Here is a 25,804-nt window from a genome sequence, read left to right on the forward strand (position 1 = left end):
GGCACCCTTGTTTCATGTTTACTCTGATTATTATTACAATTTCCGTGGGGGTTTAGAAGGGTGTTACACAATTCGACTGTCTTTGATCTCAAGATTGTCCATTTTTATGACTAAAGATTTTGTTACTCCAAGACAAAAAAATTCTACGAGGCTTTTTATCAAACACCAAGATTGGAGACTTAAACCCCAAAAGACAAAAGTATAAAATAGGCAACACAAAAAAATGATACATATAATAGTGGGATAAATTGCAACCTATAGTAAACCCACAACAACTTTGAGGATTAGAGAAACGTAGCTAACATCAAATATGTGGAAGCCGAAACAGGGAAGAGAGTCACACACCTCATTGTTAAGTTTGAGATTCTAAGAACAAACTTAACAATCTTTCCATCTCGTAGTGGTGGTTTCGTGTTTAGAAGAAGGAGTTAGATAGGGTTTGTGTTGGTTGTTTTTGAATCTAGGTAAGTGTTGAGTTTCTTGGTTTTTTCCATTAAGAACATTCAAATGTTCTTGAGTTCTTCATGATGTTCTTTGTGAAAGCTAGGTAAATTTGTGTGTTTAAGCATATAGAGAGGGGAGAGTGTTTTGATTTTGTATGGTTAGAGAGAGGAATGAAGGAGAAAAATGAGAGAGGGAATGTTGTCTCCCCTCATTTGATTAGATCCATTCATCCCTTTAGTGGCCATGTGGTTTCCTTTTAATCCATTAGATCTTGGCTTCAGGGAGTCCCTGTACAGGGAGCCCTATCATGATCGTGCAATCCTGACTCGTTGATAATATGTAGTTGTCCTGTTGCCTTGATCATGAGATGTGATTATTTTCCTTTGATCATGGTTAGATGGCTACACATGCACAACTATTCTGTTCTTTTACTTACTTCTCTTGGGCCTCAGATGTTTCAGGGCCCTTGTTTATTTTTTCTTGACCATTCCCCCACTAAGCCTCACACCCCTTGTTGGTGTGAGACACTTAGGAGTCGGGCCTTTTTTGGGCCTAGGGTCCCATTACCTTATTCACGACCCTTTCATTCGTTCTCACACCATTTGTTGGTGTAAGACAATTAAATATTGGGCTTCTATTGGGCCCTGGGCACGCCACCCTTCTTGTTTATGGCCAATAATTTGACTTTCAAAAATATATTTTATTTAAAAATAAGATGCAAAAAGGATGATGAGATGTACATCCGGTTTGTCCTCAAATAATCGGACACAAGATTTACATCTTATTTTAGGTCGATTATTCTTTCTCCACCAAAGATGATTTTATTTAAGCAATCAACAATGGACACCTCAAGTGTGTGTGTGGGATATCATGTGACACAAGAACAAATAAGTGAGTATGATAATCAATAAATAAGAGATATGGATGTATATAAATCCTTGGATTCAAATTCATGTATGAATGATGAATGATTGATATGATGAATAAACATGGGGTTAGATAAATAACACGTGATAGAAATTAACAAGATAATGGTTAAAATAACAATTAAGTACAAAACATGGATTAAATCAACAAATATGTATAGGATAACAAACTTAATTAATCATCGATAAACAAAGATCAACATGTTTCTTTTTCTTTTTGGGTTAGGGTTTTAAACCTAGGGTTTTTAAATTAGGGTTTAATCATAAACACCTAAACCTATTTGATTTTAATTGTTAAATACCTATTTCTTTAAGAGAAATGGTCTAAGGGTACATGAAGAAGTTAAAGACTTCCTATTTTAACCCAAAACAAATATTTACCAAACATTCACAAATTTCTATAAAAGAAATAATCAAAACAAAAGATTTTTAGTTAATTTTCTTAACATGAAGGACATGTTTTTGAATTAATTTTAAAATAAAGAAATATTAAATATTTTTGGTATTTTTTAACATAATGTGAAAAAACACAAAGTAAATCACCTAAAAAAGAAGGGAATAAAAAACATTAATTTCCCATGTTTTATGATTTTTTGAAGTTTAATAAAAACTAAAGCAAAATGGTAATAAAAAAGAAGGGTTTTGTCTTTGGAAGGGTTTGAACCCATGCCATTCACAGTACCACTCAAAACGTTAGCCACTCGGCCAGGCGCGTGTACCGATCATAAGGCCCATATCAATTTAATACATATTAAAACAAGTTGCAAAAGTTAAAAATAAAAAAGGAACAAAAGGTCTGGGGCGAGGGGGATTCGAACCCCATACTCTATGGGCACGCGCACAACACACAAACACACACAACCAACTCAGCTAAACGATGTAGTCACTAGACATACGCCTTGCAATAAATATAATATAAACTCGGTCATGAATGGAAATTTTGAAGACTTCATCTTGAAGGATAGAAAAACACTTAGAAAGGGGGGGGGATTGAATAAGTGTGACTTTAAATCTTGGACGATAAAAATAAATTGCACAATAATTTTTATCCTGGTTCGCTGTTAACGAAGCTACTCCAGTCCACCCCCGCAGAGATGATTTACCTCAACCTGAGGATTTAATCCACTAATCGCACGGATTACAATGGTTTTCCACTTAGTCCACGACTAAGTCTTCTAGAGTATTCTGATCACAACTTGATCACTCCAGGAACAACTGCTTAGACAACTTCTAAGACTTTTCTAGAGTCTACTGATCAACCTGATCACTCTAGTTACAAACTGCTCAGCCAACTGCTAAGACTTCCTAGAGTATACTGATCACACGATCACTCTAGTTCCTTACAACTTAATGTAATCTATTCAAGAGTTTACAAATGCTTCTTAAAAGCTATAATCACAAACTGTGATATTTCTCTTATCGTTTAAGCTTAATCTCACTAAGATATTACAACAGCAATGTAGTGAGTTGATGAAGATTCTGAGATTTGATTGAATAGCGTTTCAGCAAGTTTATTTTCGTTCACAGTTGTTAAGAATTGGTAACCTTGCTTCTCATCAGAACTTCATATTTATAGGCGTTGAGAAGATGACCGTTGAGTGCATTTAATGCTTTGCGTGTTCCGTACAGCATTGCATTTAATGTTATACGCTTTTGTCAACTACCTCGAGCCTTGTTCACGCTGTGTCTACTGACGTTGCCTTTAGTAGCTTTAACGTTCCTTTTGTCAGTCAGCGTAGTCTGCCTCCTGTACTTCCTTCTGATCTGATGTTTGTGAATACGACGTTTGAATATCATCAGAGTCAAAACAGCTTGGTGCATAGCATCTTCTGATCTTCTGATCTTGAAGTGCTTCTGTTGCGTGATACCATCTTCTGATCTTCAGTGCTTCTGATCTCATGTTCTTCTGATGCTTCCATAGACCCATGTTCTGATTCTGCTTCGACCATCTTCTGATGTCTTGCCAGACCATGTTCTGATGTTGCATGCTGAACCATTTGAGACACAACTTCTGAGCGCTGAATTATGCGTACTCTTTATATATATTTCCTGAAAGGGAAATTGCATTGGATTAGAGTACCATATTATCTTAAGCAAAATTCATATTATTGTTATCATCAAAACTAAGATAATTGATAAGAACAAATCTTGTTCTAACAATCTCCCCCTTTTTGATGATGACAAAAACATATATAAATGATATGAATTTGCGATCAGAAAGAGTAGACGGCAAAAGACAAATTACACAGCTATAGCATAAGCATATGAATATGTCTCCCCCTGAGATTAACAATCTCCCCCTGAGATAAATAATCTCCCCCTGAAATAAATACTCGAAGAACTTTGATAAAAGACTTCCCTGATTATTTCGGTAGAGACGATCATATAAGCTTCTGCCTTCAGAGAATTCATAGCTTCTGACTTCTGCTTCCATTGGACAGCTTCAGAACTTGAATTTCTTTAGATCCTTAGAACATTCACAGCTTCTGATTCCTGCTTCCATCGTGGACAGCTTCAGAACTTGAATTTCTTTGATCTTCAGAACATTCACAGCTTCTGACTTCTGCTTCCATTCAGGACAGCTTCAGAACTTGAATTTCTTTGATCTTCAGAACATTCACAGCTTCTGATTTCTGCTTCCATTCAGGACAGCTTCAGAACTTGAGTTTTCTGGATCTTTTAGAACATTCACATCTTCTGATTTCTGCTTCCCTCGGATAGCTTCAGAACTTTGAATGTCTACCAACATCACTTCATGCTAGATTTGTATCAGAACATTGTTGAATGTACCAGAGCATCATCAGAGCATCTCTACATCCTGAAATGTTACAGAACAAAAACTAAACGACAAAAGTCAGCATGAACGAGTTAGAACATAAAATGTATGTTTGAACACATTATATGTATCAGAGCCATATAGGCTGAAATAATGTATCAGAGCAAATAATGTATCAGAGCCATAACATTATATGTATCAGAGCAAATAGAATTTTGTCAGAACAGGATAGACAATGATATTCAAATTCTATTATCAGTGCTTCTGATTCATTCTTCTTTCTTGCTTCTGATCTCTGAAGCTTGACAGCACTCAGCTTGCTTCAGTTTCCAAGAGCTTATTCCTTTTACAGAATAACGCTTCTTATGGTTTTGCTTCTAGTGTTTGCTTCTGAAGATTCACTTCACTTCTCTGTACCTGCAAAACACTTAAACCATATAGAACTTGCAGTTCTTGTTAGTGAATGTGTGGGAGCCTCTTTACCCAGCAACTGATAGATTTAATCAAATCATTTATCATTTATCTTCTCCCCCTTTTTGTCATAACATCAAAAAGAATATTTAAAAAGATTCAGATGCATAAAACGACAAATAGAATCACTGGAATGTAAATCAAAGAAACTTTTTCATTGATAATCAAAAAGGTTTACAAGACAGGAATGCAGGAAAACAGATGCAACAAGGAAAGGAAACTACAAAGACCAAATCCTAGGACCCTAGCTAAGACAACGTATGTGCCAGCATGCCATGAAGGAGTGAAACGCTTCATTGACTACTTCTCGGGCTTTCAGGCGAGGAGTCAGATCTTCCACCATCTTTACCAGAGACAGCATTCCCAGCAGGTGAAGATGAAGAGATTTCTTCAGAAGAGACTAAAGGAGAGGAAAGTTTAGATGAAGAGGAAGCTGAGTCTTGAAGGTCGAAAGATGAGGAAGAAGATGGAGATGATGGAGGGCTTTCACCAGGAGGATGAAACACTCGTCTAGAATAATTTCCAGACAACATTGCTTCGAATGGATTCACCTTGAGAGGATCATAGGTGATTTTGATCTTTTTGGGTTTGGAAGGTGATGTTTCAACAGCTTTTCTTTTGTTGTTTTGATCATTTTCATTATTTCCTGGGCTTGATGAAGAGTTCATGATGGGTTTGCAGAAAAATGAACAAGTAGGGTTTGATATGGAAGAGAGAGAGAGAAAAGATATAGAGAAAGATGAGAGGGAAAAAGAAGAGTTTGAAGAGTATTTAAAAGGAAATAAAATGAAACGAATGATGACTAGCATTTAATGTTACGTGACGTGAGGAGAGATAATAAAGACAAATGAGGTGACTAGCACAGTTACCTATGGTCGGCGTCCCTTCAACTGCACGCGCGTTTATCCATGAATAGTAACGACAGGTTTACCATCCCGAGATAAAACGTAACAGCTGTTTTGCTTTAAAAGAGGTTCTGAATCAACTTAGACAATGAAACGTTAGTAATAACCGAATCATAATTTCTAAAAGATTTCAATCAGAACTTCTGATTGGAAAATCACATTTCATTTCAGAAGATACTCATATATAAGAACTTCTCATTTTCTCATTCTGGGCATAGATCCATATTGATGTTCTTCAGAATGAATTTAAACCTATCTTCAGCCAGGGGTTTTGTAAAGATATCAGCCCATTGATGGTCTGTATCCACAAAGTTTAAAGAAATAACACCCTTCTGAACATAGTCCCTTATGAAATGATGTTTAATCTCAATATGTTTAGCTTTTGAATGAAGAATAGGATTTTTAGATAAACATATAGCAGAAGTATTATCACAGAATATAGGAATGTTACTCTCAAATATCTGATAATCTTCCAACTGACTCTTCATCCAGAGCATCTGTGTACTACAGCCAGCAGCAGCGACATATTCTGCTTCTGTTGTTGATAGAGCAATAGCTGCTTGCTTCTTGCTATACCAAGAGATCAAATGACTTCCAAGAAATTGGCAACTTCCTGAAGTACTTTTTCTTTCAATTCTGTCTCCAGCATAATCAGCATCACAGAATCCTACTAAGTTGTATTCTTTAGATTTTCTGTAAACTAAACCAACATTAGTAGTACCTTTCAGATACCTTAGAATTCTCTTAACAGCAGTTAAATGAGATTCTCTAGGATCTGATTGGAATCTAGCATACAAACAAACACTGAACAGAATGTCAGGTCTAGAAGCAGTCAAATATAGAAGAGATCCAATCATACCTCTGTATAACTTCTGATCTACCTTCTTACTTACCTCATCCTTACCTAGGATGCATGTTGGATGCATAGGAGTTTTGGCTTCTTTGCAGTCCAGAAGATTAAACTTCTTCAGAAGTTCCTTCACATACTTGGTTTGGTGAACATATGTTCCTTCTGATGTTTGATTTATTTGTATTCCAAGGAAATACTTGAGTTCTCCCATCATGCTCATTTCAAACTCAGCCTGCATAGACTTAGCAAACTCCTTTCCAAGTGTAGCATTAGATGTTCCAAAAATAATATCATCTACATATATTTGACAGATTAAAATATCCTTTTCAAAGGTTTTACAAAAGAGAGTAGTGTCCACTTTTCCTCTAGTGAAACCATTATCTAGAAGGAAAGAACTTAAGCGTTCATACCAAGCTCTGGGAGCTTGCTTCAATCCATATAATGATTTCTTTAGTTTAAACACATGATTCGGAGACATAGAGTCTTCAAAACCAGGAGGTTGATGGACATAAACTTCTTCATCTATATAACCATTTAAGAAGGCACTCTTAACATCCATCTGATAGAGAGTGATGTTATGTTGAGTGGCAAAAGAAATTAATAGACGAATAGACTCTAACCTGGCCACTGGTGCAAAGGTTTCTGTATAGTCAATCCCTTCTTGCTGACTATAACCCTGAGCCACCAATCTGGCTTTGTTCCTTACCACCTCACCTTTCTCACTGAGCTTGTTTCTGAAGACCCATTTTGTACCAATTATATTGAATCCATCTGGTCTAGGAACAAGATCCCAAACATCATTCCTTGTAAACTGATTCAGTTCTTCTTGCATAGCAATTATCCAGTCTGGATCTTCTAGAGCATGATCAACAGAAGTTGGCTCGATCAAAGATACAAGACCTAATTGACAGTCTGCATTGTTCTTAAGGAATGCTCTTGTTCTGATTGGATCATCCTTCTTTCCAAGAATGACATCTTCTGAATGACCAGAGATGAGTCTAGATGATCTTCTGACAGATGGTTCTTCAGAAATACTTAGATCCTCCAGAGAAGCTGATACTTGATCTTTAGATTCTTTGCTTCTGAGAAGCTCTGCTTCTGATGCATTGCTTCTTGGCTCAACAACTTCTGATATGTCAATATCATAACCTGCAAAATTATCAACCTGCTTTGGTTTTTCAGAACCAAGCTTATCATCAAACCTGATATTGATTGATTCTTCCACAATCAATGTTTCAGTATTGTATACTCTGTAGCCTTTTGAGCGTTCAGACTATCCAAGAAGAAAACATTTTTGAGCTTTGGAATCAAACTTACCAAGACGATCTTTAGTGTTCAGAATAAAACATACACATCCAAAAGGATGGAAATATGAAATGTTGGGCCTTTTATTCTTCCACAATTCATAGGGAGTCTTATTTAGAATAGGTCTGATAGAGATTCTATTCTGAATATAGCATGCAGTGTTTATTGCTTCTGCCCAGAAATGCTTAGCCATATTGGTTTCATTGATCATGGTTCTGGCCATTTCTTGCAGAGTCCTATTCTTTCGTTCTACAACCCCATTTTGCTGTGGAGTTCTAGGACAAGAGAAATCATGGGCAATACCATTTTCTTTGAAGAACTCTTCAAAGGATCTGTTCTCAAATTCACCACCATGATCACTTCTGACCTTTATGATTTTACACTCTTTTTCAGATTGAATCTGAATGCAGAAATCAAAGAACACTGAATGAGTCTCATCCTTGTGTTTCAAGAATTTTACCCACGTCCAGCGACTATAATCATCTACGATGACTAATCCATATTTCTTTCCTCTGACAGATGCTGTTTTGACTGGTCCAAACAGATCAATGTGCAAGAGTTCTAATGGCCTTGAGGTAGAAACAACATTCTTAGACTTGAATGCAGGTTTGGAGAACTTGCCTTTCTGACATGCTTCACAAAGAGCATCTGATTTGAATTTTTGATTAGGGAGTCCTCTGACAAGATTCAGTTTGTTAATCTGAGAGATCTTTCTCAAACTAGCATGACCTAATCTCCTGTGCCAGACCCACTGCTCTTCAGAAACAGACATAAGACAAGTCACCTTCTGACTCATAAGATCTTGCAGATCTGTCTTATAAATGTTGTTCTTCCTCTTGCCTGTAAATAGGATTGAGCCATCCTTCTGATTTACAGCCTTGCAAGACTTTTGATTGAAGATTATATCATAACCATTGTCACTTAATTGACTGATAGATAAGAGGTTATGAGTTAATCCTTCTACAAGAAGTACATTAGAAATGGAAGGAGAGTTACCAGACTTTATAGTTCCAGAGCCAATTATCTTGCCCTTCTGATCTCCTCCAAACTTGACTTCTCCTCCAGACTTAAGCACCAGGTCTTGGAACATAGACCTTCTTCCTGTCATGTGTCGTGAGCATCCAGAGTCCAGGTACCATGACATGTTGTGCTTTGTCCTTCTTGCAGCCAAGGATATCTGCAATAGGAATAATCTTATCCTTAGGTACCCACATTTTCTTGGGTCCTTTCTTGTTAGATTTTCTCAAGTTCTGATTGAACTTGGGTTTGACATTATAAGCAATAGGAGGAACAACATGATAATTTTTAATATGAGTTTCATGATATTTCCTAGGTTGTGTCACATGCTTCTTGGTGTGTGTTATGTGAAAACTTTGTGCATGTGAAGTGTGCCTAATATCATGAGAGTGGCCATACTTGAACTGATCATACAATGGCTTGTATGTGAGTTTCATTTCATCAACAGGTTCAAGTTTGTATGGGGTTTCACCCTCATAACCAATGCCAACTCTTTTGTTTCCAGATACGGCATATATCATAGAAGCTAGCTGACTTCTGCCAATACTTCTAGATAAGAACTTCCTGAAACTTAAATCATATTCTTTCAGAATATGGTTTAGACTAGGAGTGGATTTTTCTGAATTAGAAGGAGATCCAACATCATTGGATAATTTTAAAAGTTTATCTTTCAATTCAGAATTTTCCAATTCAAGCCTCTTTGTTTCAAATTCAAATAGCTTTTTCAGCTTTTTGTATTTAATACAAATCTGAGACTTGGATTCCAGAAGTTCAGTTAATCCGGAAACTAACTCATCTCTAGTAAGTTCAGAAAATACCTCTTCAGAATCTGATTCTGATGTAGATTCTGATCCGTCATCTTCTGTCGCCATCAGCGCACAGTTGGCCTGCTCATCTTCTGAATCATCTTCTGACTCATCCCAGGTTGCCATAAGACCTTTCTTCTTATGAAACTTCTTCTTGGGATTCTCCTTCTGAAGATTTGGACATTCATTCCTGAAGTGTCCTGGTTCATTGCATTCATAGCACATGACCTTCTTCTTGTCAGATCTTCTGTCATCAGAAGATTCTCCATGTTCAAATCTCTTTGAACTTCTGAAGCCTCTGAACTTCCTTTGCTTGCTCTTCCAGAGTTGATTTACCCTTCTGGAAATCATGGACAGTTCATCTTCTTCTTCAGATTCTGATTCTTCAGGATCTTCTTCTTTGGCCTGAAAAGCGTTAGTGCATTTCTTGATATTAGATTTTAATGCAATAGATTTACCTTTCTTTTGAGGCTCATTTGCATCCAGCTCAATCTCATGGCTTCTCAAGGCACTGATCAGCTCTTCCAGAGAAACTTCATTCAGATTCTTTGCAATCTTGAATGCAGTCACCATAGGACCCCATCTTCTGGGTAAGCTTCTGATGATCTTCTTCACATGATCAGCCTTGGTGTATCCTTTGTCAAGAACTCTCAATCCAGCAGTCAGAGTTTGAAATCTCGAAAACATCTTTTCAATGTCTTCATCATCCTCCATCTTGAAGGCTTCATACTTCTGGATTAAGGCAAGAGCTTTTGTCTCCTTGACTTGAGCATTTCCTTCATGAGTCATTTTCAAGGACTCATATATATCATAGGCTGTTTCCCTGTTTGATATTTTCTCATACTCAACATGAGAAATAGCATTCAGCAAAACAGTTCTGCATTTATGATGATTCCTGAAATGCTTCTTTTGATCATCATTCATTTCTTGCCTTGTCAGCTTTACGCCACTGGCATTTACTGGATGTTTGTAACCATCCATCAGAAGATCCCATAGATCACCATCTAGACCAAGAAAGTAACTTTCCAGTTTATCTTTCCAGTATTCAAAGTTTTCACCCTCAAATACCGGCGGTCTTGTATAACCATTGTTACCGTTGTATTGCTCAGCAGAGCCAGATTTAGATGCAGGTGGATTTGTCGGAGTTTCACCAGCCATCTTTTAAATGAAGCGTTTTTCTCTTCCTGAATCTTTTCTAAACACGGTTAAGTGCTTGCACCTTAGAACCGGCGCTCTGATGCCAATTGAAGGATAGAAAAACACTTAGAAAGGGGGGGGATTGAATAAGTGTGACTTTAAATCTTGGACGATAAAAATAAATTGCACAATAATTTTTATCCTGGTTCGCTGTTAACGAAGCTACTCCAGTCCACCCCCGCAGAGATGATTTACCTCAACCTGAGGATTTAATCCACTAATCGCACGGATTACAATGGTTTTCCACTTAGTCCACGACTAAGTCTTCTAGAGTATTCTGATCACAACTTGATCACTCCAGGAACAACTGCTTAGACAACTTCTAAGACTTTTCTAGAGTCTACTGATCAACCTGATCACTCTAGTTACAAACTGCTCAGCCAACTGCTAAGACTTCCTAGAGTATACTGATCACACGATCACTCTAGTTCCTTACAACTTAATGTAATCTATTCAAGAGTTTACAAATGCTTCTTAAAAGCTATAATCACAAACTGTGATATTTCTCTTATCGTTTAAGCTTAATCTCACTAAGATATTACAACAGCAATGTAGTGAGTTGATGAAGATTCTGAGATTTGATTGAATAGCGTTTCAGCAAGTTTATTTTCGTTCAGAGTTGTTAAGAATTGGTAACCTTGCTTCTCATCAGAACTTCATATTTATAGGCGTTGAGAAGATGACCGTTGAGTGCATTTAATGCTTTGCGTGTTCCGTACAGCATTGCATTTAATGTTATACGCTTTTGTCAACTACCTCGAGCCTTGTTCACGCTGTGTCTACTGACGTTGCCTTTAGTAGCTTTAACGTTCCTTTTGTCAGTCAGCGTAGTCTGCCACCTGTACTTCCTTCTGATCTGATGTTTGTGAATACGACGTTTGAATATCATCAGAGTCAAAACAGCTTGGTGCATAGCATCTTCTGATCTTCTGATCTTGAAGTGCTTCTGTTGCGTGATACCATCTTCTGATCTTCAGTGCTTCTGATCTCATGTTCTTCTGATGCTTCCATAGACCCATGTTCTGATTCTGCTTCGACCATCTTCTGATGTCTTGCCAGACCATGTTCTGATGTTGCATGCTGAACCATTTGAGACACAACTTCTGAGCGCTGAATTATGCGTACTCTTTATATATATTTCCTGAAAGGGAAATTGCATTGGATTAGAGTACCATATTATCTTAAGCAAAATTCATATTATTGTTATCATCAAAACTAAGATAATTGATAAGAACAAATCTTGTTCTAACACATCTTCTTCCTTCAGCAACAATAATGGCGCCAAGAACAACAACAACATACAAAATTCAAACTTTTGCAAAACTTAATCATTTTTAACAAATTAAGACTCTAAATTGATCAGCATTTACTCACAAATCAAACCATATGATTAACTAACACTAACACTTAAAGATGAATGTGAATTTTTAGAAAATAACTAATAACCCTAAAACTTCAATTTCAAATTAAATTCTTAAAACATGAAATCAAGCCCTAAAACCTTAGGGCTATTGTTCCCTACATTGTTCTGTGTGGATTGATAACAAGAAACACAACAAACAATGCTCCTATAGATATGCCAAAGTTTGAGTTTGATACCTCTGAAAATGGGGATCGTGACTTGTGTTTGACATGTTTCTTAGCTGCCAAACCTATCTGGAGTCCTTCAACAATGTCCAAGGAAGCTTTCTAGGTGCTTAGAATGGATTGATCACCTCTCCTTCTTCAAACCCGATACCACCTACCAAAAAAACATTTATGGCTGGAACTTATAGTTGTAAGTGTTACAGATCCAAAACAAGTGTTTGGATAGTTTTTAAATGATGTTTAGAAGGTATTCAACACAAAAGGCCTAAAAACGCACGAGCCAAATTGATTTTCACAACTTTGGTTCAAAGAGGTATACTAATGGAGTTTTCAATGGTGATTTTTTGTTTAGGGCCTTTGGTAAGTGTTTAAAGGTGGTGGATAGTTTCTATATGATTAATAGAAACTATTGGAAAGGCTAATTTGGTTTGAAAGTGTTTAGTTTGGATTTTGGTAAGTTATGAGCTTGAAAGAAGCTTTAATGGTGTAAAAATATGATTTTTGGTTAGGGGACCTTTGAGAGGTTGAGGAAGGTATAGGCAGTGTTAGAGCAAGATTGAGAATCTATGTTCAGAATCTGGTTTTGATGATAACAAACATATATTTTGTGAAGTAACAATTTTATTACTAATGATTTCATTTGGTGTGTAGATGCTATGTCATAAATCTTATACAGGATCCATCAGAAAAACTGTACAACAACTATATCCAGAAGACTGTCAAAGCTAAATATCATTATCAGATGTTCTGATTAAGAACACATCAAACATGCCAAAGATCGCAAATCAGAAGCAAGAAAAGCAACAATCAGAGACAAGACTACTCAAAAGAATAAGCAATATCAAAGTCTACATACAACAGTCTCAATCAGAAAGTACATTAGAAGCTGCAAGAAAATAAACAAGACAGATCAACCGCAAGAAGCTTTGCAAATATCAGAAGATCATGCAAGTATGAAGATCAGAAGTTCTAAAGCCACAAGTTCTGAGAGGTCATGCAAATGAAGAATCTACAGCTCAGGATACGGATTAAATTAAATACAAAGAACTTAGAATCTAAGGGAAAGCCGTTAGAAATATTATCACATGAAAAATAGTTGCAACGATTTAACAGGAACAACTCCCATGGTGAAAAGAAGAAGCAACCCACATGCAGTGCATTGGAAAGACAAGCTTAACCAAAATAAACACGCCATCCACTATAATCATCAAGCTAAGGATAAGGTTCTTCTAAAGAACAACACTTGTCACAAAAGGCTCAATCTAGATGAAGCATTTAAAGCAATATTCAAACAAATATCAACGGCTAGATCCAAAAGGTAACATACCAAGCTCTATAAATAGACCAAGCTTCAAAATGTGAAGGTATGCATTCTGGTATGTGTCTGGGTATGCATCTGAAGTATGCATCCAGAATGAGCATCAAAGCATGTATCTAGGATACATCTACTGAGAGCAGAAAAATGAGAGATCCAGAGAGAAAATCAGTAGAAGGAGCTGAACATGAAAAGTTGATAAGAATTTTCAAGAAACCATGCATCAGAAGTTCCACAAGAAGCAACACGTACTTAGTATGTGATAATCCATTGTGTTGTGATACACTGATCATATGTCTAATATAAGCAAGAAGAAATCTTTGCTGTTAAGTAGTATTCTCCACTAGAGTTATCAGAAGTTCACTGATACTTGATCAATGCATATATTGTTCACATTAAATGACTTGAGAAACTGAATACACTGAGTTGTTGCTCAAAGAAGTGTTTCATGTTTCCTTATGATCATTAAATGTGTTATAATCTGTAACAAGCTTTATGATCAGTAGTCAAGAAAAAGATGAAGATCTACTCACGAGAAGCAATCAAGATGAGAGATGATGCTCCATATATGCTTAAGTAGATAAGAAGAAGATGGTCTTACTAGAAGGAGTTAATTTCAAGAGCTGAAGCTCTAATCTCCTAACTCAGATAAGAGAAGACCAGACCACAAGAAGCAATCAACATAGAGTTGCTGCTCTAAATCTGCTTGGGAGAAAGAAGAAGTGCAGATCAAATCAGAAGCAATCAACAACGAGCTGTGGCTCTAAATCTGCTTAAAAAGATTTGAAGATGAAGATAATGACAAGAAGCCTTCAACACAAGAGCGTTGTCTCTTAATATGCTTATCATAAAATGAGTAAGATCTCATCCAGAAGTTCAAGAATAGAAGCCCACAAGACTATGTATTGTTCTTGTTATTAATTGTAAAACACATAGAGTTGTTGCTCATAGTGTGTTATATCTTAGGAAACTTCTGATAGATTGTTTAGGCTCCAGAAGTGACTTCTAGTCAGTGAGTCGTAAACATATGTATTGAGAATAGGAGATCGTCTTCATAATTAAGAAGCACACCTACAATCTCTGGAAGATAGATGAACGTTATATCTTGCTAAGATCACTGAACGTTTCATCATCTGTAGTCAGTCACAGCTGGCAGCAGCGCAGGGAGTTAGTCATAACAGGTTGTTGTGCAGGTTACTAGTGTGATGAATGTTATATCCTGCTGGGATCCCTGAACGGTTCAGTCAGCTAGGGGTTAGTGTAATACGGTGGGAGAACTGACTTTTTGAAATGTTGGGGATAGCAAGAGTCGCCACCGACTTTTATTTTATCTAATTTATAAAAAGACTAAAAGAACAGAAAAAAACCTTTTAAAAGACTTTGAGTTCGGGTGTAAGTTATACAAATGAAAGGTGTAAGCACCCTTTGTATCCATGGTTATCCATGGGCTCTTAATTGCTTAGCTCACTTTTGTTTTCCAAAATGTTTGTATGTAATGAATAAGAAAAGGTTTTGAATAAGAACTTTAGCTTGTAAATAAGCGTAGTCTTTTTTAATTTGATTTTGAAACGGAGTGGGAAAATATTTTGATTTGAATTTGAAAAAGAGCAAGCAATTAAAAAGAAATTACCCTTAAGTTTAGAAAAATTGTTCTTTTAGACTTTAATGGAAAAGGGCTATCCATACCATAAAGAGGGAAGGTAGTCCTTTCATTGGATTTGAAAAGGGTCATTAAGATTATCGTTTGCCACAGATTGTCCCTGCCATAAAGAGGACAAGCAGTCTTAGGGAAGGACATAATAGTCATTTTAGGCATCAGGCGAGGATACCTTAGCAATTGGGACAATCATCATTTACAAGGCAACTTCGAGGGACAAAATTGATGATGATAATGAATTGAGGGCAACATTGGTTTTGCTTAGGTATTCTCGGAATCGAGGGACTTGACTATTTCAGAATCATAATTAAAAGGCAACAGGCAATAAGGCAACAAGGCAACAAGAGAGGTAACCCTAAAGGTGTGTGTGTGTGGCTCATTCAGGTGATTAGATTCAGATATTTTATCTTGTATAAGTTAGTGATTCTATATTCAATTCATGGTTTTCACTCCCTAGGATTACTAACCACAACAATTAATATCACGGAAATTAAAGGTAGAAAAGATAAATTCCTACGCTATTACAATAAACACCTGTGGGCAGAAAATAAAAAAGACAAAAAGAAAAAGAGAATTATTAATTTAAACTAATCAAATGGCTTGAGCCTTCATCGATCCTTGATTAACCCTGAAAATTAAGAATGAAGAAGAGAAAGATTAGTGCATTAAAGATCCATTGATTATATACACAAACCCTAAGTTAAACCAAAATAGACAAAACAATTAATTGAATATTTTAGATAACCATTAAAAGGTCAAGAAAGTCGAATGTTCGATTAAATATAATAATTTAAATAATTATTGGATTAAATCCTAATTATTTAATTGATTAAAAGTATAGGCAAAAATTTGAATATTTAATATTGAAACAAACAATTATCGATTAAATTATGGAAAAAGTCGAGTTTTCGATAAAAAAATAAAAAATAAAAATAAAAAATTGTTAAAATATCACATTATTTAATTAAAGGTAATTTAATAAGAAAAGAAAAAAAGAAATAAAGAAAAAAGAAAACAAATAAAAACAATTATGTAATAAAAAATAAAAAAAAATTAAGAAAACTTAGTTTCGATCCTGTGTGGTGAGGTCTGGAGGGACCATGGTGTGTCTGCGTGCTCAGGTGCGTTGGATGAGAAGTGAGTGAGATCGCATGGCTGCTGAAGCGAATGAGCATGGTAACGCGTACGTCTTAACGCGCCAGATCTCTGGATTTTGAAACAAACGCGCTCGTAAATCCAGCCAATGGGGGAGGGACACGTTGGTCGACTTCAACCTCCTTCTGTCGTCTTAGGTCTGCAAAAGGCTTTACCTACGGACGGTGTTCGTTGCTACAGACCTATGATTACGAATGCAAGCAAAACGCAATAAAATTTGTTCGCGAGGCCATGGATACTGTTATACCCCAAAATTTGCCCGCATCTTTTTTCAAAGAGAAGGCAACAGTTTTCTGTCTAAAAATTTGGAGTGTTATATAATCTTGGATCTTATTTCATAAATATCCTGATGTTATGAATACTCAGTTTTTAGAATATTTTTTATACGGTATTTTGGTTCGCTATTGAATTTATTCTTACACAAACGCCAAATACTGTTTATCACTTCATACACTGTTTATTTGAGATTTATTTTCAGAAAAATAATACTGACGCAGTTGGTACAGAATTAAATTTGCAGGCGCAGAGTCTGGGGTTTCAGATCATACTGGTAACAATTAAGTTATTATTGGTTTTTTGTTTCCCACTAATGTTTATACTATATTCTTTTTCAAAAATCTCTTTCTTTCTTTTCAAAATCTCTTTCTTTCTTTTCAAATCTCTTTCTTTTCAAATCTCTTTCTTTCAAATCAAATCCTAACTTTATTCTATACATCTTTCTTTTCAAACCCTACCATATTTCTTTTTTTTTCAAATCCTACTATCATTCAAATTTTCCTTTTACGGTACCACTCCATTCCCCAACGTCTCTCTCTCTTTTCACTCTATAGATACCCCTCATTTTTTCCGTAAATTCTCACATCAAATTTCACTCATCTCCTAAATTTCTATCATACTATCTCCTAATCATTTCCTCTTCTTCCCCGGCAAAAAATGGCAAAGTGGGTGGATACGTTTCTTCTTGTGGTCATCACTGTTTTTGTGGTGATCATGTCCTTTTTCTGTCTGCATAGTCCGCAAAAATGCGGACCTGGGATGTTTACACTCCCGTACATCTATATACTGTTGTTTATAGCATGGATTTTTAATCGTCATACTTAAAGTTTGTCGTATCTTTCGCTTTTAAATAATGTACCGTTCATTATATTTGTCGTACTGTTCGCTATATTTTTTATGTAATATTTGTACTGTCAGTATTAAATATTGTACTATCTGTTGTACCGTCGTTTAATTATCGAGGTAATATTATGTGTGTTTATTGCTAGTTAAATATTTATTTTTGTGCATTAAATCCTTTTCAATTTTATTATCGGTATTTTCATTCGCGTACAATATATTTTATTTATTTATTATGTTTATGTTTTTCTAAAAACTCATGTAAATAATTTTTCACCATTAACACAACAAAAACAAAAAGAAAAAAATTAACTTTAACTGTTAAGTTTTCCCTTTAACTGCTATGATAATACCCGGACAGCCAGTTAACAGTCAAACCCGCTGACAGCACGATTCTCCGTGTTTGTACCATCAGTCAAATCAATCTTTCGCATTTCAAATTTCCAAGATTTTTGTTCTAGAAGTCTTCTAATAATCACATGATCAGCAGAGACTCAACACTACACAAAAATCAGGTACGCCTAACTGTTTCCTACACAAACAGTCCCTAACTAGGGTTTTTGTTTTTTTTTTCAGGAGAACAAGTTTTTGAGACCTCAAAATGGATTTCATGGATCTCCATATGTCTCAAAGTACCACCAGACAAATTTTTAAACTTCGATTCGCTCGGAAGCACAGTCAACAGCTCAAACAGTCAACAGACGACCAGTTTGACCGAAAAGTCAACAGACAGTCAAAAATGCAATTTTTTGTCAACATCCATATTTTGTCAAAAGATTCATCATTTGATCAATGGTTGACAAAATTCATCAAGAAAATTTCAAAAATCGACAAAACTCCAAGTTTCAAAATTAGGGTTTTCTCCTAAAAAGTCAACTGAACTTTGACCGGCCATAACTCTCTCCTCGTTCATCCGAAAAATTCCAACCAAAGCTCATTTTGAAGGAAATTCAATTATCTTTCAAATGCAATTAGTCCCATAATCATATGATCCACCATTTGAGAGCAGCAAGCCAAAACATTTCAGGTCCTTTTTAAGGTCAACAAAAAGCCGTTTTTTGTCAAAGCCCATAACATCAAGATAACTTCTCCAAATGCAAAAAAGCTTCCACAGTAGCTTGTAGAGGACGTCTTGAGGATTCCAAAAAGTACAAGAACTCCTTCATATGATCAAAATTGAGGGAGTTATGCCTTGTTGAAGTTGGTCATTTTTTGGGAAAATACATGAAACCAACATTGACCAAACTTGATTTTTTTTCCAAAAGGGCCCAAGCATTTGTGATCCAAACATGTTCCTAAGGATGTTTAAGGCCACCCACGACCAATCTTAGGCCCATGACACTTTTATTTCTTTTTTGATTTAATTTTATTTCATTTAAAGTTAAATTAAAAAAGAAATGCTTCAAGATAATCATCCAAGGCTTTGTATATAGTATGAGTTGCCAAGGTGGATTCAAATTATGGGGCAGAGATGTACAGAAGACCTATGCAAGAGGGGTGAAGAAAATTGGAGCCATGGCCAAGATTTTCAAAGCTTTTATTAATAAAAAACTCAAAGATTCAAAAACACTCAAGAGCTTGGTTGCTTAAATTCTCAGCACTCAAATCCTTGCCTATATATACATGAGCTTGCCAACATCAAAGGACACGAGATCATAGCCCATAAAAACCCCTTCAAAGTTTCAAAAATATTCATGAAAACTAAAAATTCGAAATCAATTTTCCAAGCTATTTCCATCTAAACTAACCACCCAGATCATCTTCTGAGCATCCCAGGGTTTGATTCCATCCATCACACGAAGCCAGAGGTCCCTGAATCGTGCTATCAAGCTCTCACCGTTTTGGTAAATTTTCGTGATCCATATCTCATTCATAAGCGTATATAAATGATATCTAACGTTTTGTTTGAGTTGGTGAAGTGATTTAGAGTAGTTTTGACGTACAACATGGAAGCATAGGTCCCTGAAACACGTTCCACCATTTTTTACCGTGTTTAAATTTTTTCTTCGAACCTCCTGAACCAGGCCGTTTCAAGACAAACTAACATCACCAATGGATTCCCAGACCTCAATTTAGGGGGGTAGGGTCCTCCTTTGGTGTTTATCTGACCTATTTTCGCAGGTGAGGAGATGGCCTAGCCGGAGAAGAAGACCGGAAGTACTGTTCTGGCGATTAACAATTCCAAGGGTGGCTGACTGGCTTGCGTGGAGCTTCCTCTTTCTCTCATTGGCCAGTCAAAGTGTTGACAGCATGCGTGGCAAAAGGAAAGAACATGATTGGCTCTGGTTTAAGCTCTAGGCCCCACTCACTTAAACTCAAAAAAAAAAAAAACAAATTGAATCAGACTGGGCCTGCGTGTGTTTGTTATTCACACCTCAGGTTTCTGGCCCAAGCGCATCTTTAAACTAAAATCAGTTCATCTCCAAACTGTTAAATACACCCCTCTGCGTATTTAATTAAAATTAACTAATATTTTGCATTTAATTTAAAATCAACCAATCACAAAAATCCAAAAAAAAATATGTTCTTTTTACTATTAATTTGATAAAATGGCAATCCAATTTATGACATAAAAATATTTTATTTTCCTTTATAATTAAAATATTTTGTTTAATTAAATAGATAATATTTATATCTATCTTTTAATTATTTCTAACCAATCAAAAAAATCAGAAAAAAATTATTTTCTTTTATTAAATTAAGTTTACATATCATAAACTAATTTTGTACATAATTATAATATTTTTCTCTTTAAGTTTAATTTATGTGTATAATTATTTGTATAATTATGTGTTAATTAACTTAATAATCTCAAAAACAACTTCAAAAATCACAAAAAAAATAATTTTATTTAAAAATTAATTAACAAACAATTTGGAAATTTTGTAGACTTAATTTTTAGGTTTAAATTTTATTTCTAATTCTTGACCTTTTAATTAAATTAGTTATGCCTTAATTTTAATTAAAATCAACCATCCAACAATCCAAAAATATTTTCCCTTTATCTTATTGCGATTTAAATTCATAGATAAGTGTATAGGTTCTCAAATTCATGTAAATAGCGTAGTTTACATTTCTCGCACAATCGATGTAATAGCGTAGATTTACTTTCCGCATTTTACATTCCCGCACTTTAATTCCTGTACATATAAAACTGCGTGTATGTCAAGAATAATAACTGAAGCGCTAGATCACTAATCTCAAAGATAACATATCTGAAAACAAAACACAATCACACTTGCACCTCTTAGGGTAATCCCTCTGTTACTCTTTTCAAAATCAATCTTACTGTTTCAAATACAAATTTCTGTCTGTATCCAGTCAAGAATTTTTTTTCTAAAAGAATAGAAAAGAACCTTATAAACTTAGGGTATACCTCCTAATTGCTTGCTCAATCAAAAACAACAAAAGCTTTTATACATCACTGTTTTTTTCAAAACAAACTTTCAAAAGACTACACTTTGTATATATCCAAACAAGGATCATTACGAAGTTAAAAATCTTTTTTTCAAACCATCAAAATATCTTTCGAAAGATAAACACTTTGTATACATCCGCACAAGGATCATTACAAAGTTGATTCTTTACAAAATTTTTAAAACCACATACAAGCATTTCAAGCAAAACAAACGATTCAAACAAGTGAGCTAAGCAATTAAGAGCCCATGGATAACCATTGATACAAAGGGTGCTAACACCTACCCTTTGCATAACCTAACCCCGAACCCAAAATCTCTTTAAGGTCTTTTTCTGTTTCTTTTATAAACCTTTCCTTAATTGGATAAAATAAAAGTCGGTGGCGACTCTCTGATTTTCACAACTCAAAAATTAAAAAGAAGAGTCAGTTCGCATCCCACAAAAAACCGAGGCGACAGAACTGGCGACTCTGCTGGGGATTTCAAAAAAAAATATTTTTAAAAGGGTTTACCTTTGAGTTTAGATCACTTCGATGTTTTCAATTGTTTGTCTTGTTTGCTCAATTTTTCAAAGGTTTCTTTGGGCATTGAATTTACTTGTGTGAAAGATTCTAGCCCGAATCTCGAGATACCTTAAGTATGTGGCAATAGACCAAGGAAACTGTACGGCATGTACCGATATGGTTGATCTGGTAGTCACCGTTAGTGCGACACTTTGGTCTGTACTGATATCCCTTGAAAACGATCAAGGAGTATGTTAGGCTTCCGAAATGTCATCAAACACTAATGTGCCTTAGAACCTTTAGTTGAACTTGACTTGTGGCCTATTAAGTGACTGACTTCGAAATTGATCAAAGTTGGTTATCCTCGAGGAATGTTTTGATCGGCCGTCCGAGTGTCGTAATGAGATGTTGTCTCCAAGGATCATAGAACCCGAATACCATTCTAAGACAGGTTTAAACCAACTAAACTCCAGTGGGGAGGGTATCACCTATAAACCTCGTGCAAGCCTTTAAACCTAAGGCTATTGTGTGATTTGTTTGTGTTTTCCACATGTTTGATATCATAACATCATAAACATCATAAACATATCATTTTCTCACTAATCATTTCAAGGATCGAAGAGTTTATTTTTGTTCTATTGTTGCAGGTAATGGCTCCCGCTACCAGAAATTATATCCGGATCTACATCTCAACAGTACCATCTGAACTTAAAGAATTAATATCAGAGTTTCCCAGAAATGCTCAATTCACCGAAAAGCATGGTCACCTACTCCATTTGGTTACCTCAAAATTTGAAGAAGACATGATACGGGTCCTGTTCCAATTCTTTGATCCCGAACATCATTTTTTTACATTTCCCGATTACCAGCTAGTACCCACCTTGGAAGAATTCTCTAAACTGATTGGGTTGCCGGTTCAAGGTCAATTACCTTTCACTGGTTTAGAAAAGATTCCAAAGCCTGAAATCATTGCTGCTGCCTTACATTTACGAAAGTCGGAAATCGAGTCTAATTGGGAAACAAAGAGTGGAGTTGAGGGTTTGCTTGCTAAGTTCTTAATGGGAAAGGCTCGATCACTATTAAAGGATAGGAGTTACCAAGCTTTTGAAGAAGTTGTGGCTCTTTTGATTTATGGGTTGGTTTTATTCCCTAATCCCGACCAATTCATAAGTGTGCACGCTATCAACATTTTCTTAACCCATAATCCGGTACCTACTTTGCTGGGAGACATTCTACATTCTCTACACACTCGTACCATGAAAATGCTAGGAACTCTTATGTGTTGTGTACCACTAATGGCTAGATGGTTTACCTCACACCTTCCCCGATCAGTGTTGAGAAACGAGCAAAGGATGCAATGGTCTCACAGAATTATGTCTTTATCTCATTCAGATATCTGGTGGAACAAATTTTTTCAAGAAGATATCACTCTTATTGAACATTGTGGGGAGTACCCTAATGTGCCACTCCTTGGAATTAGGGGAGGCATCACCTACAATCCCTCTTTAGCTTTGCGCCAATTCGGATATGCACGAGGAAATGGTCCTTACGACATGATCAAAGACAGTGTTTGTTATGAATATTTGTCATTATCCATGCATGTGCTACTTCTTTGTTCTTAACATTAATTACTGTATTCTCTATTTGCTGTCTCTAAAAACCATCCATATGCTCTTAGCGTATGTCTCCATCACTTATCTGCTCCTATATGCTCACAAGTGACTAACACTTCATTATCATTTTCTCTCTTACTAAAATGCTCGATATAAGTGTGTCCTCATCATATTGGTTTTAAAAGAAAGTTAATTAGATATGCTATTGCTAAAACATCTAAATGTTATAGACAAGATTGAGAATGTAAAGATTATCAGAAGTTCGGACCTCTCTTAGGATGATTAAAGTTTTCAACATTTATGAGTGTTTAAAATCTCTAACGATCATATTCTAACCTTTAGTATGTCATACACGCAAGACCCTTGGATCCGTAACATGTGTTCAAATGTTTTTAAAACGGAAAAGTCGGCGTAGCTCTTAGCCCTATGACCTAGGTATCTGTTCCGAATCTCTTCGTATCACGCTATCTCCTCCCAACTATCAGGGTCATCAATTGCGAATAATATTTAGGTTTAACTAGGGGTTTCTTTTACAAAACCTTCTCTACCGCTATTTATACCCTTTAATTTACTCATTAGCCTTCATTGCTTCACTAGTGCTTCTCAATCCAACTCCGTCTCAAAACCATTCCCTACTTCTCTTTAACCATCTGTGATTATTCAGCATCTAGCAGAACTTCTTGTAGCCCAAGGTTGCTAAAAATATGTTGTTGTTCTTCGTGGACTTGTTTTTATAAATCTAGTAAAGACCTTTTGGGTTAATGCAACCATCAGTGATGATCACCCCAGTATATCTGCCAACATTCTTGGCATTTCTCTTATTATCACAGAAGAAGACATTGTTAAACTAATTGGATTTGATCCAAATCCTTCTGCTCTGGACTTAGAAGAGTTGGATCGATGGAAAGCCTCAAACTATCTGAATAGAGAGGTGACTCGCGTTTTTAACAATGCTGAGTTTCTGACTCCCTTCAGACAGTCTCTTTTTAGGTTTATTCTGACCAACCTAACTCGCAGAGAAAGCTTCCTACATCTTGTATCATGCAAGGATAGGTTTCTGATTCATTGGCTCGAAAGCAACAATCCTCTAAATCTGCCAGCAATCATTTTCTGCCATCTCAAGGATCCCCTCATAGCCTTCGGGTGTGGTCAAAGTTCCCACATTCCGTACAGAGGGATTCTCTATGCATTATTCGAATCGGCTGATATTATTCAGACAATTCGTGATGCACAATCTCCAGAAAATCATAACCTCTTGATTTCAGAAGACTGTGTGCCTTTTTATGTCTAGATGTAATCATTTTCTCAATATATAAAAAATATGTCTTTATTATGTCTTTTCTGTGTTTAAAGCATTATCCTCATTCTATTTTAATCTGAAAATTTTAAGCAGAAGAATAAAAGACATATATAAGAATCCGTTAATTTGAACTCAAATATGTTCTGATATGCTGGTCATTATACCTTCTGAAAATTGTGAGCATAGTAGACTCTAACATAAATTAAGTAAAATTGAAAATAATCTGTGTTATAAATACGTGGCAAAAGAAGCATCATTCCTGTCAGAACTTCCAAGAAAAACCAGTGCTCTGATAAAAAGCTATATCCAAACAAATTGGCAAAGTTAGAAAATCTCTCAAGAAGCCAGTAGCATATCTTTCATTCGGATATTTATCTTAGGGGGAGATTGTTAGAACTCAGGGTAGTTAAATCAGAAATAATTAGGGTTACTTAATTCAGGGGGAGCCATAAACCAGAAAGCTATTCATAGGAGTATCTAGCTCAGAGGGAGAGTGTATATCTCAGGGGGAAAAAAGAGAAAAGAAATTGATTAGATTTGATATTGATGAATAAATCAGTTGCTTGATTAAACAGATAAATTATTTTTAAGTATGATACTACCCTCTTAAACGCTTTTTGATAATAATAATAATAAAAAGGGGGAGAAAGACAACATTTTGATGAAAATTAAAGTTGCTTAATTGAACATGAAAAATGAGATGAAGTTTTCTTGCTTAACTATTATCCTCTCATAAAATTGTTCCATCAAAATACATGGTTTTTGACATCATCAAAAAGGGAGAGATTGTTAGAACAAGATTGAGAATCTATGTTTAAAATCTGGTTTTGATGATAACGAACATATATTTTGGGAAGTAACAATTTTATTACTAATTATTTCATTTAGTGTGCAGATGCTATGTCATAAATCTTATACAGGATCCATAAGAGAAAGTGTACAACAACTATATCTAGAAGACTGTCAAAGCTAAATATCATTATCAGATGTTCTAATTAAGAACACGTCAAACAAGCCAAAGATCGCAGATCAGAAGCAAGAGAAGCAACAATCAGAGACAAGACTACTCAGAAGAATAAGCAATATTAAAGTCTACATACAACAATCTCAATCAGAAAGTACATCAGAAGATGCAAGAAAATAAACAAGAATGATCAACTGCAAGAAGCTTTGCAAACATTAGAAGATCATGCAAGTATGAAGATCAGAAGTTCTGAAGCCACAAGTTCTGAGAGGTCACGCAAATGAAGAATCTACAGCTCAGCATACAGATAAAATTAAATACAAAGAGCTTAAAATCTAAGGGAGAGCCGTTAGAAACATTACCACATGCAAAACAGTTGCAACGATTTAAAAGGAACCACTCCCAAGGTGAAAAGAAGAAGCAACCCACATGCAGTGCATTGGAAAGACAAGCTTAACCAAAAGAAATACGCCATCCACTA

Source organism: Vicia villosa, linkage group LG3 (genome assembly GCF_029867415.1).
Source record: "Vicia villosa cultivar HV-30 ecotype Madison, WI linkage group LG3, Vvil1.0, whole genome shotgun sequence".
NCBI classification, from domain to species: Eukaryota; Viridiplantae; Streptophyta; class Magnoliopsida; order Fabales; family Fabaceae; genus Vicia; species Vicia villosa.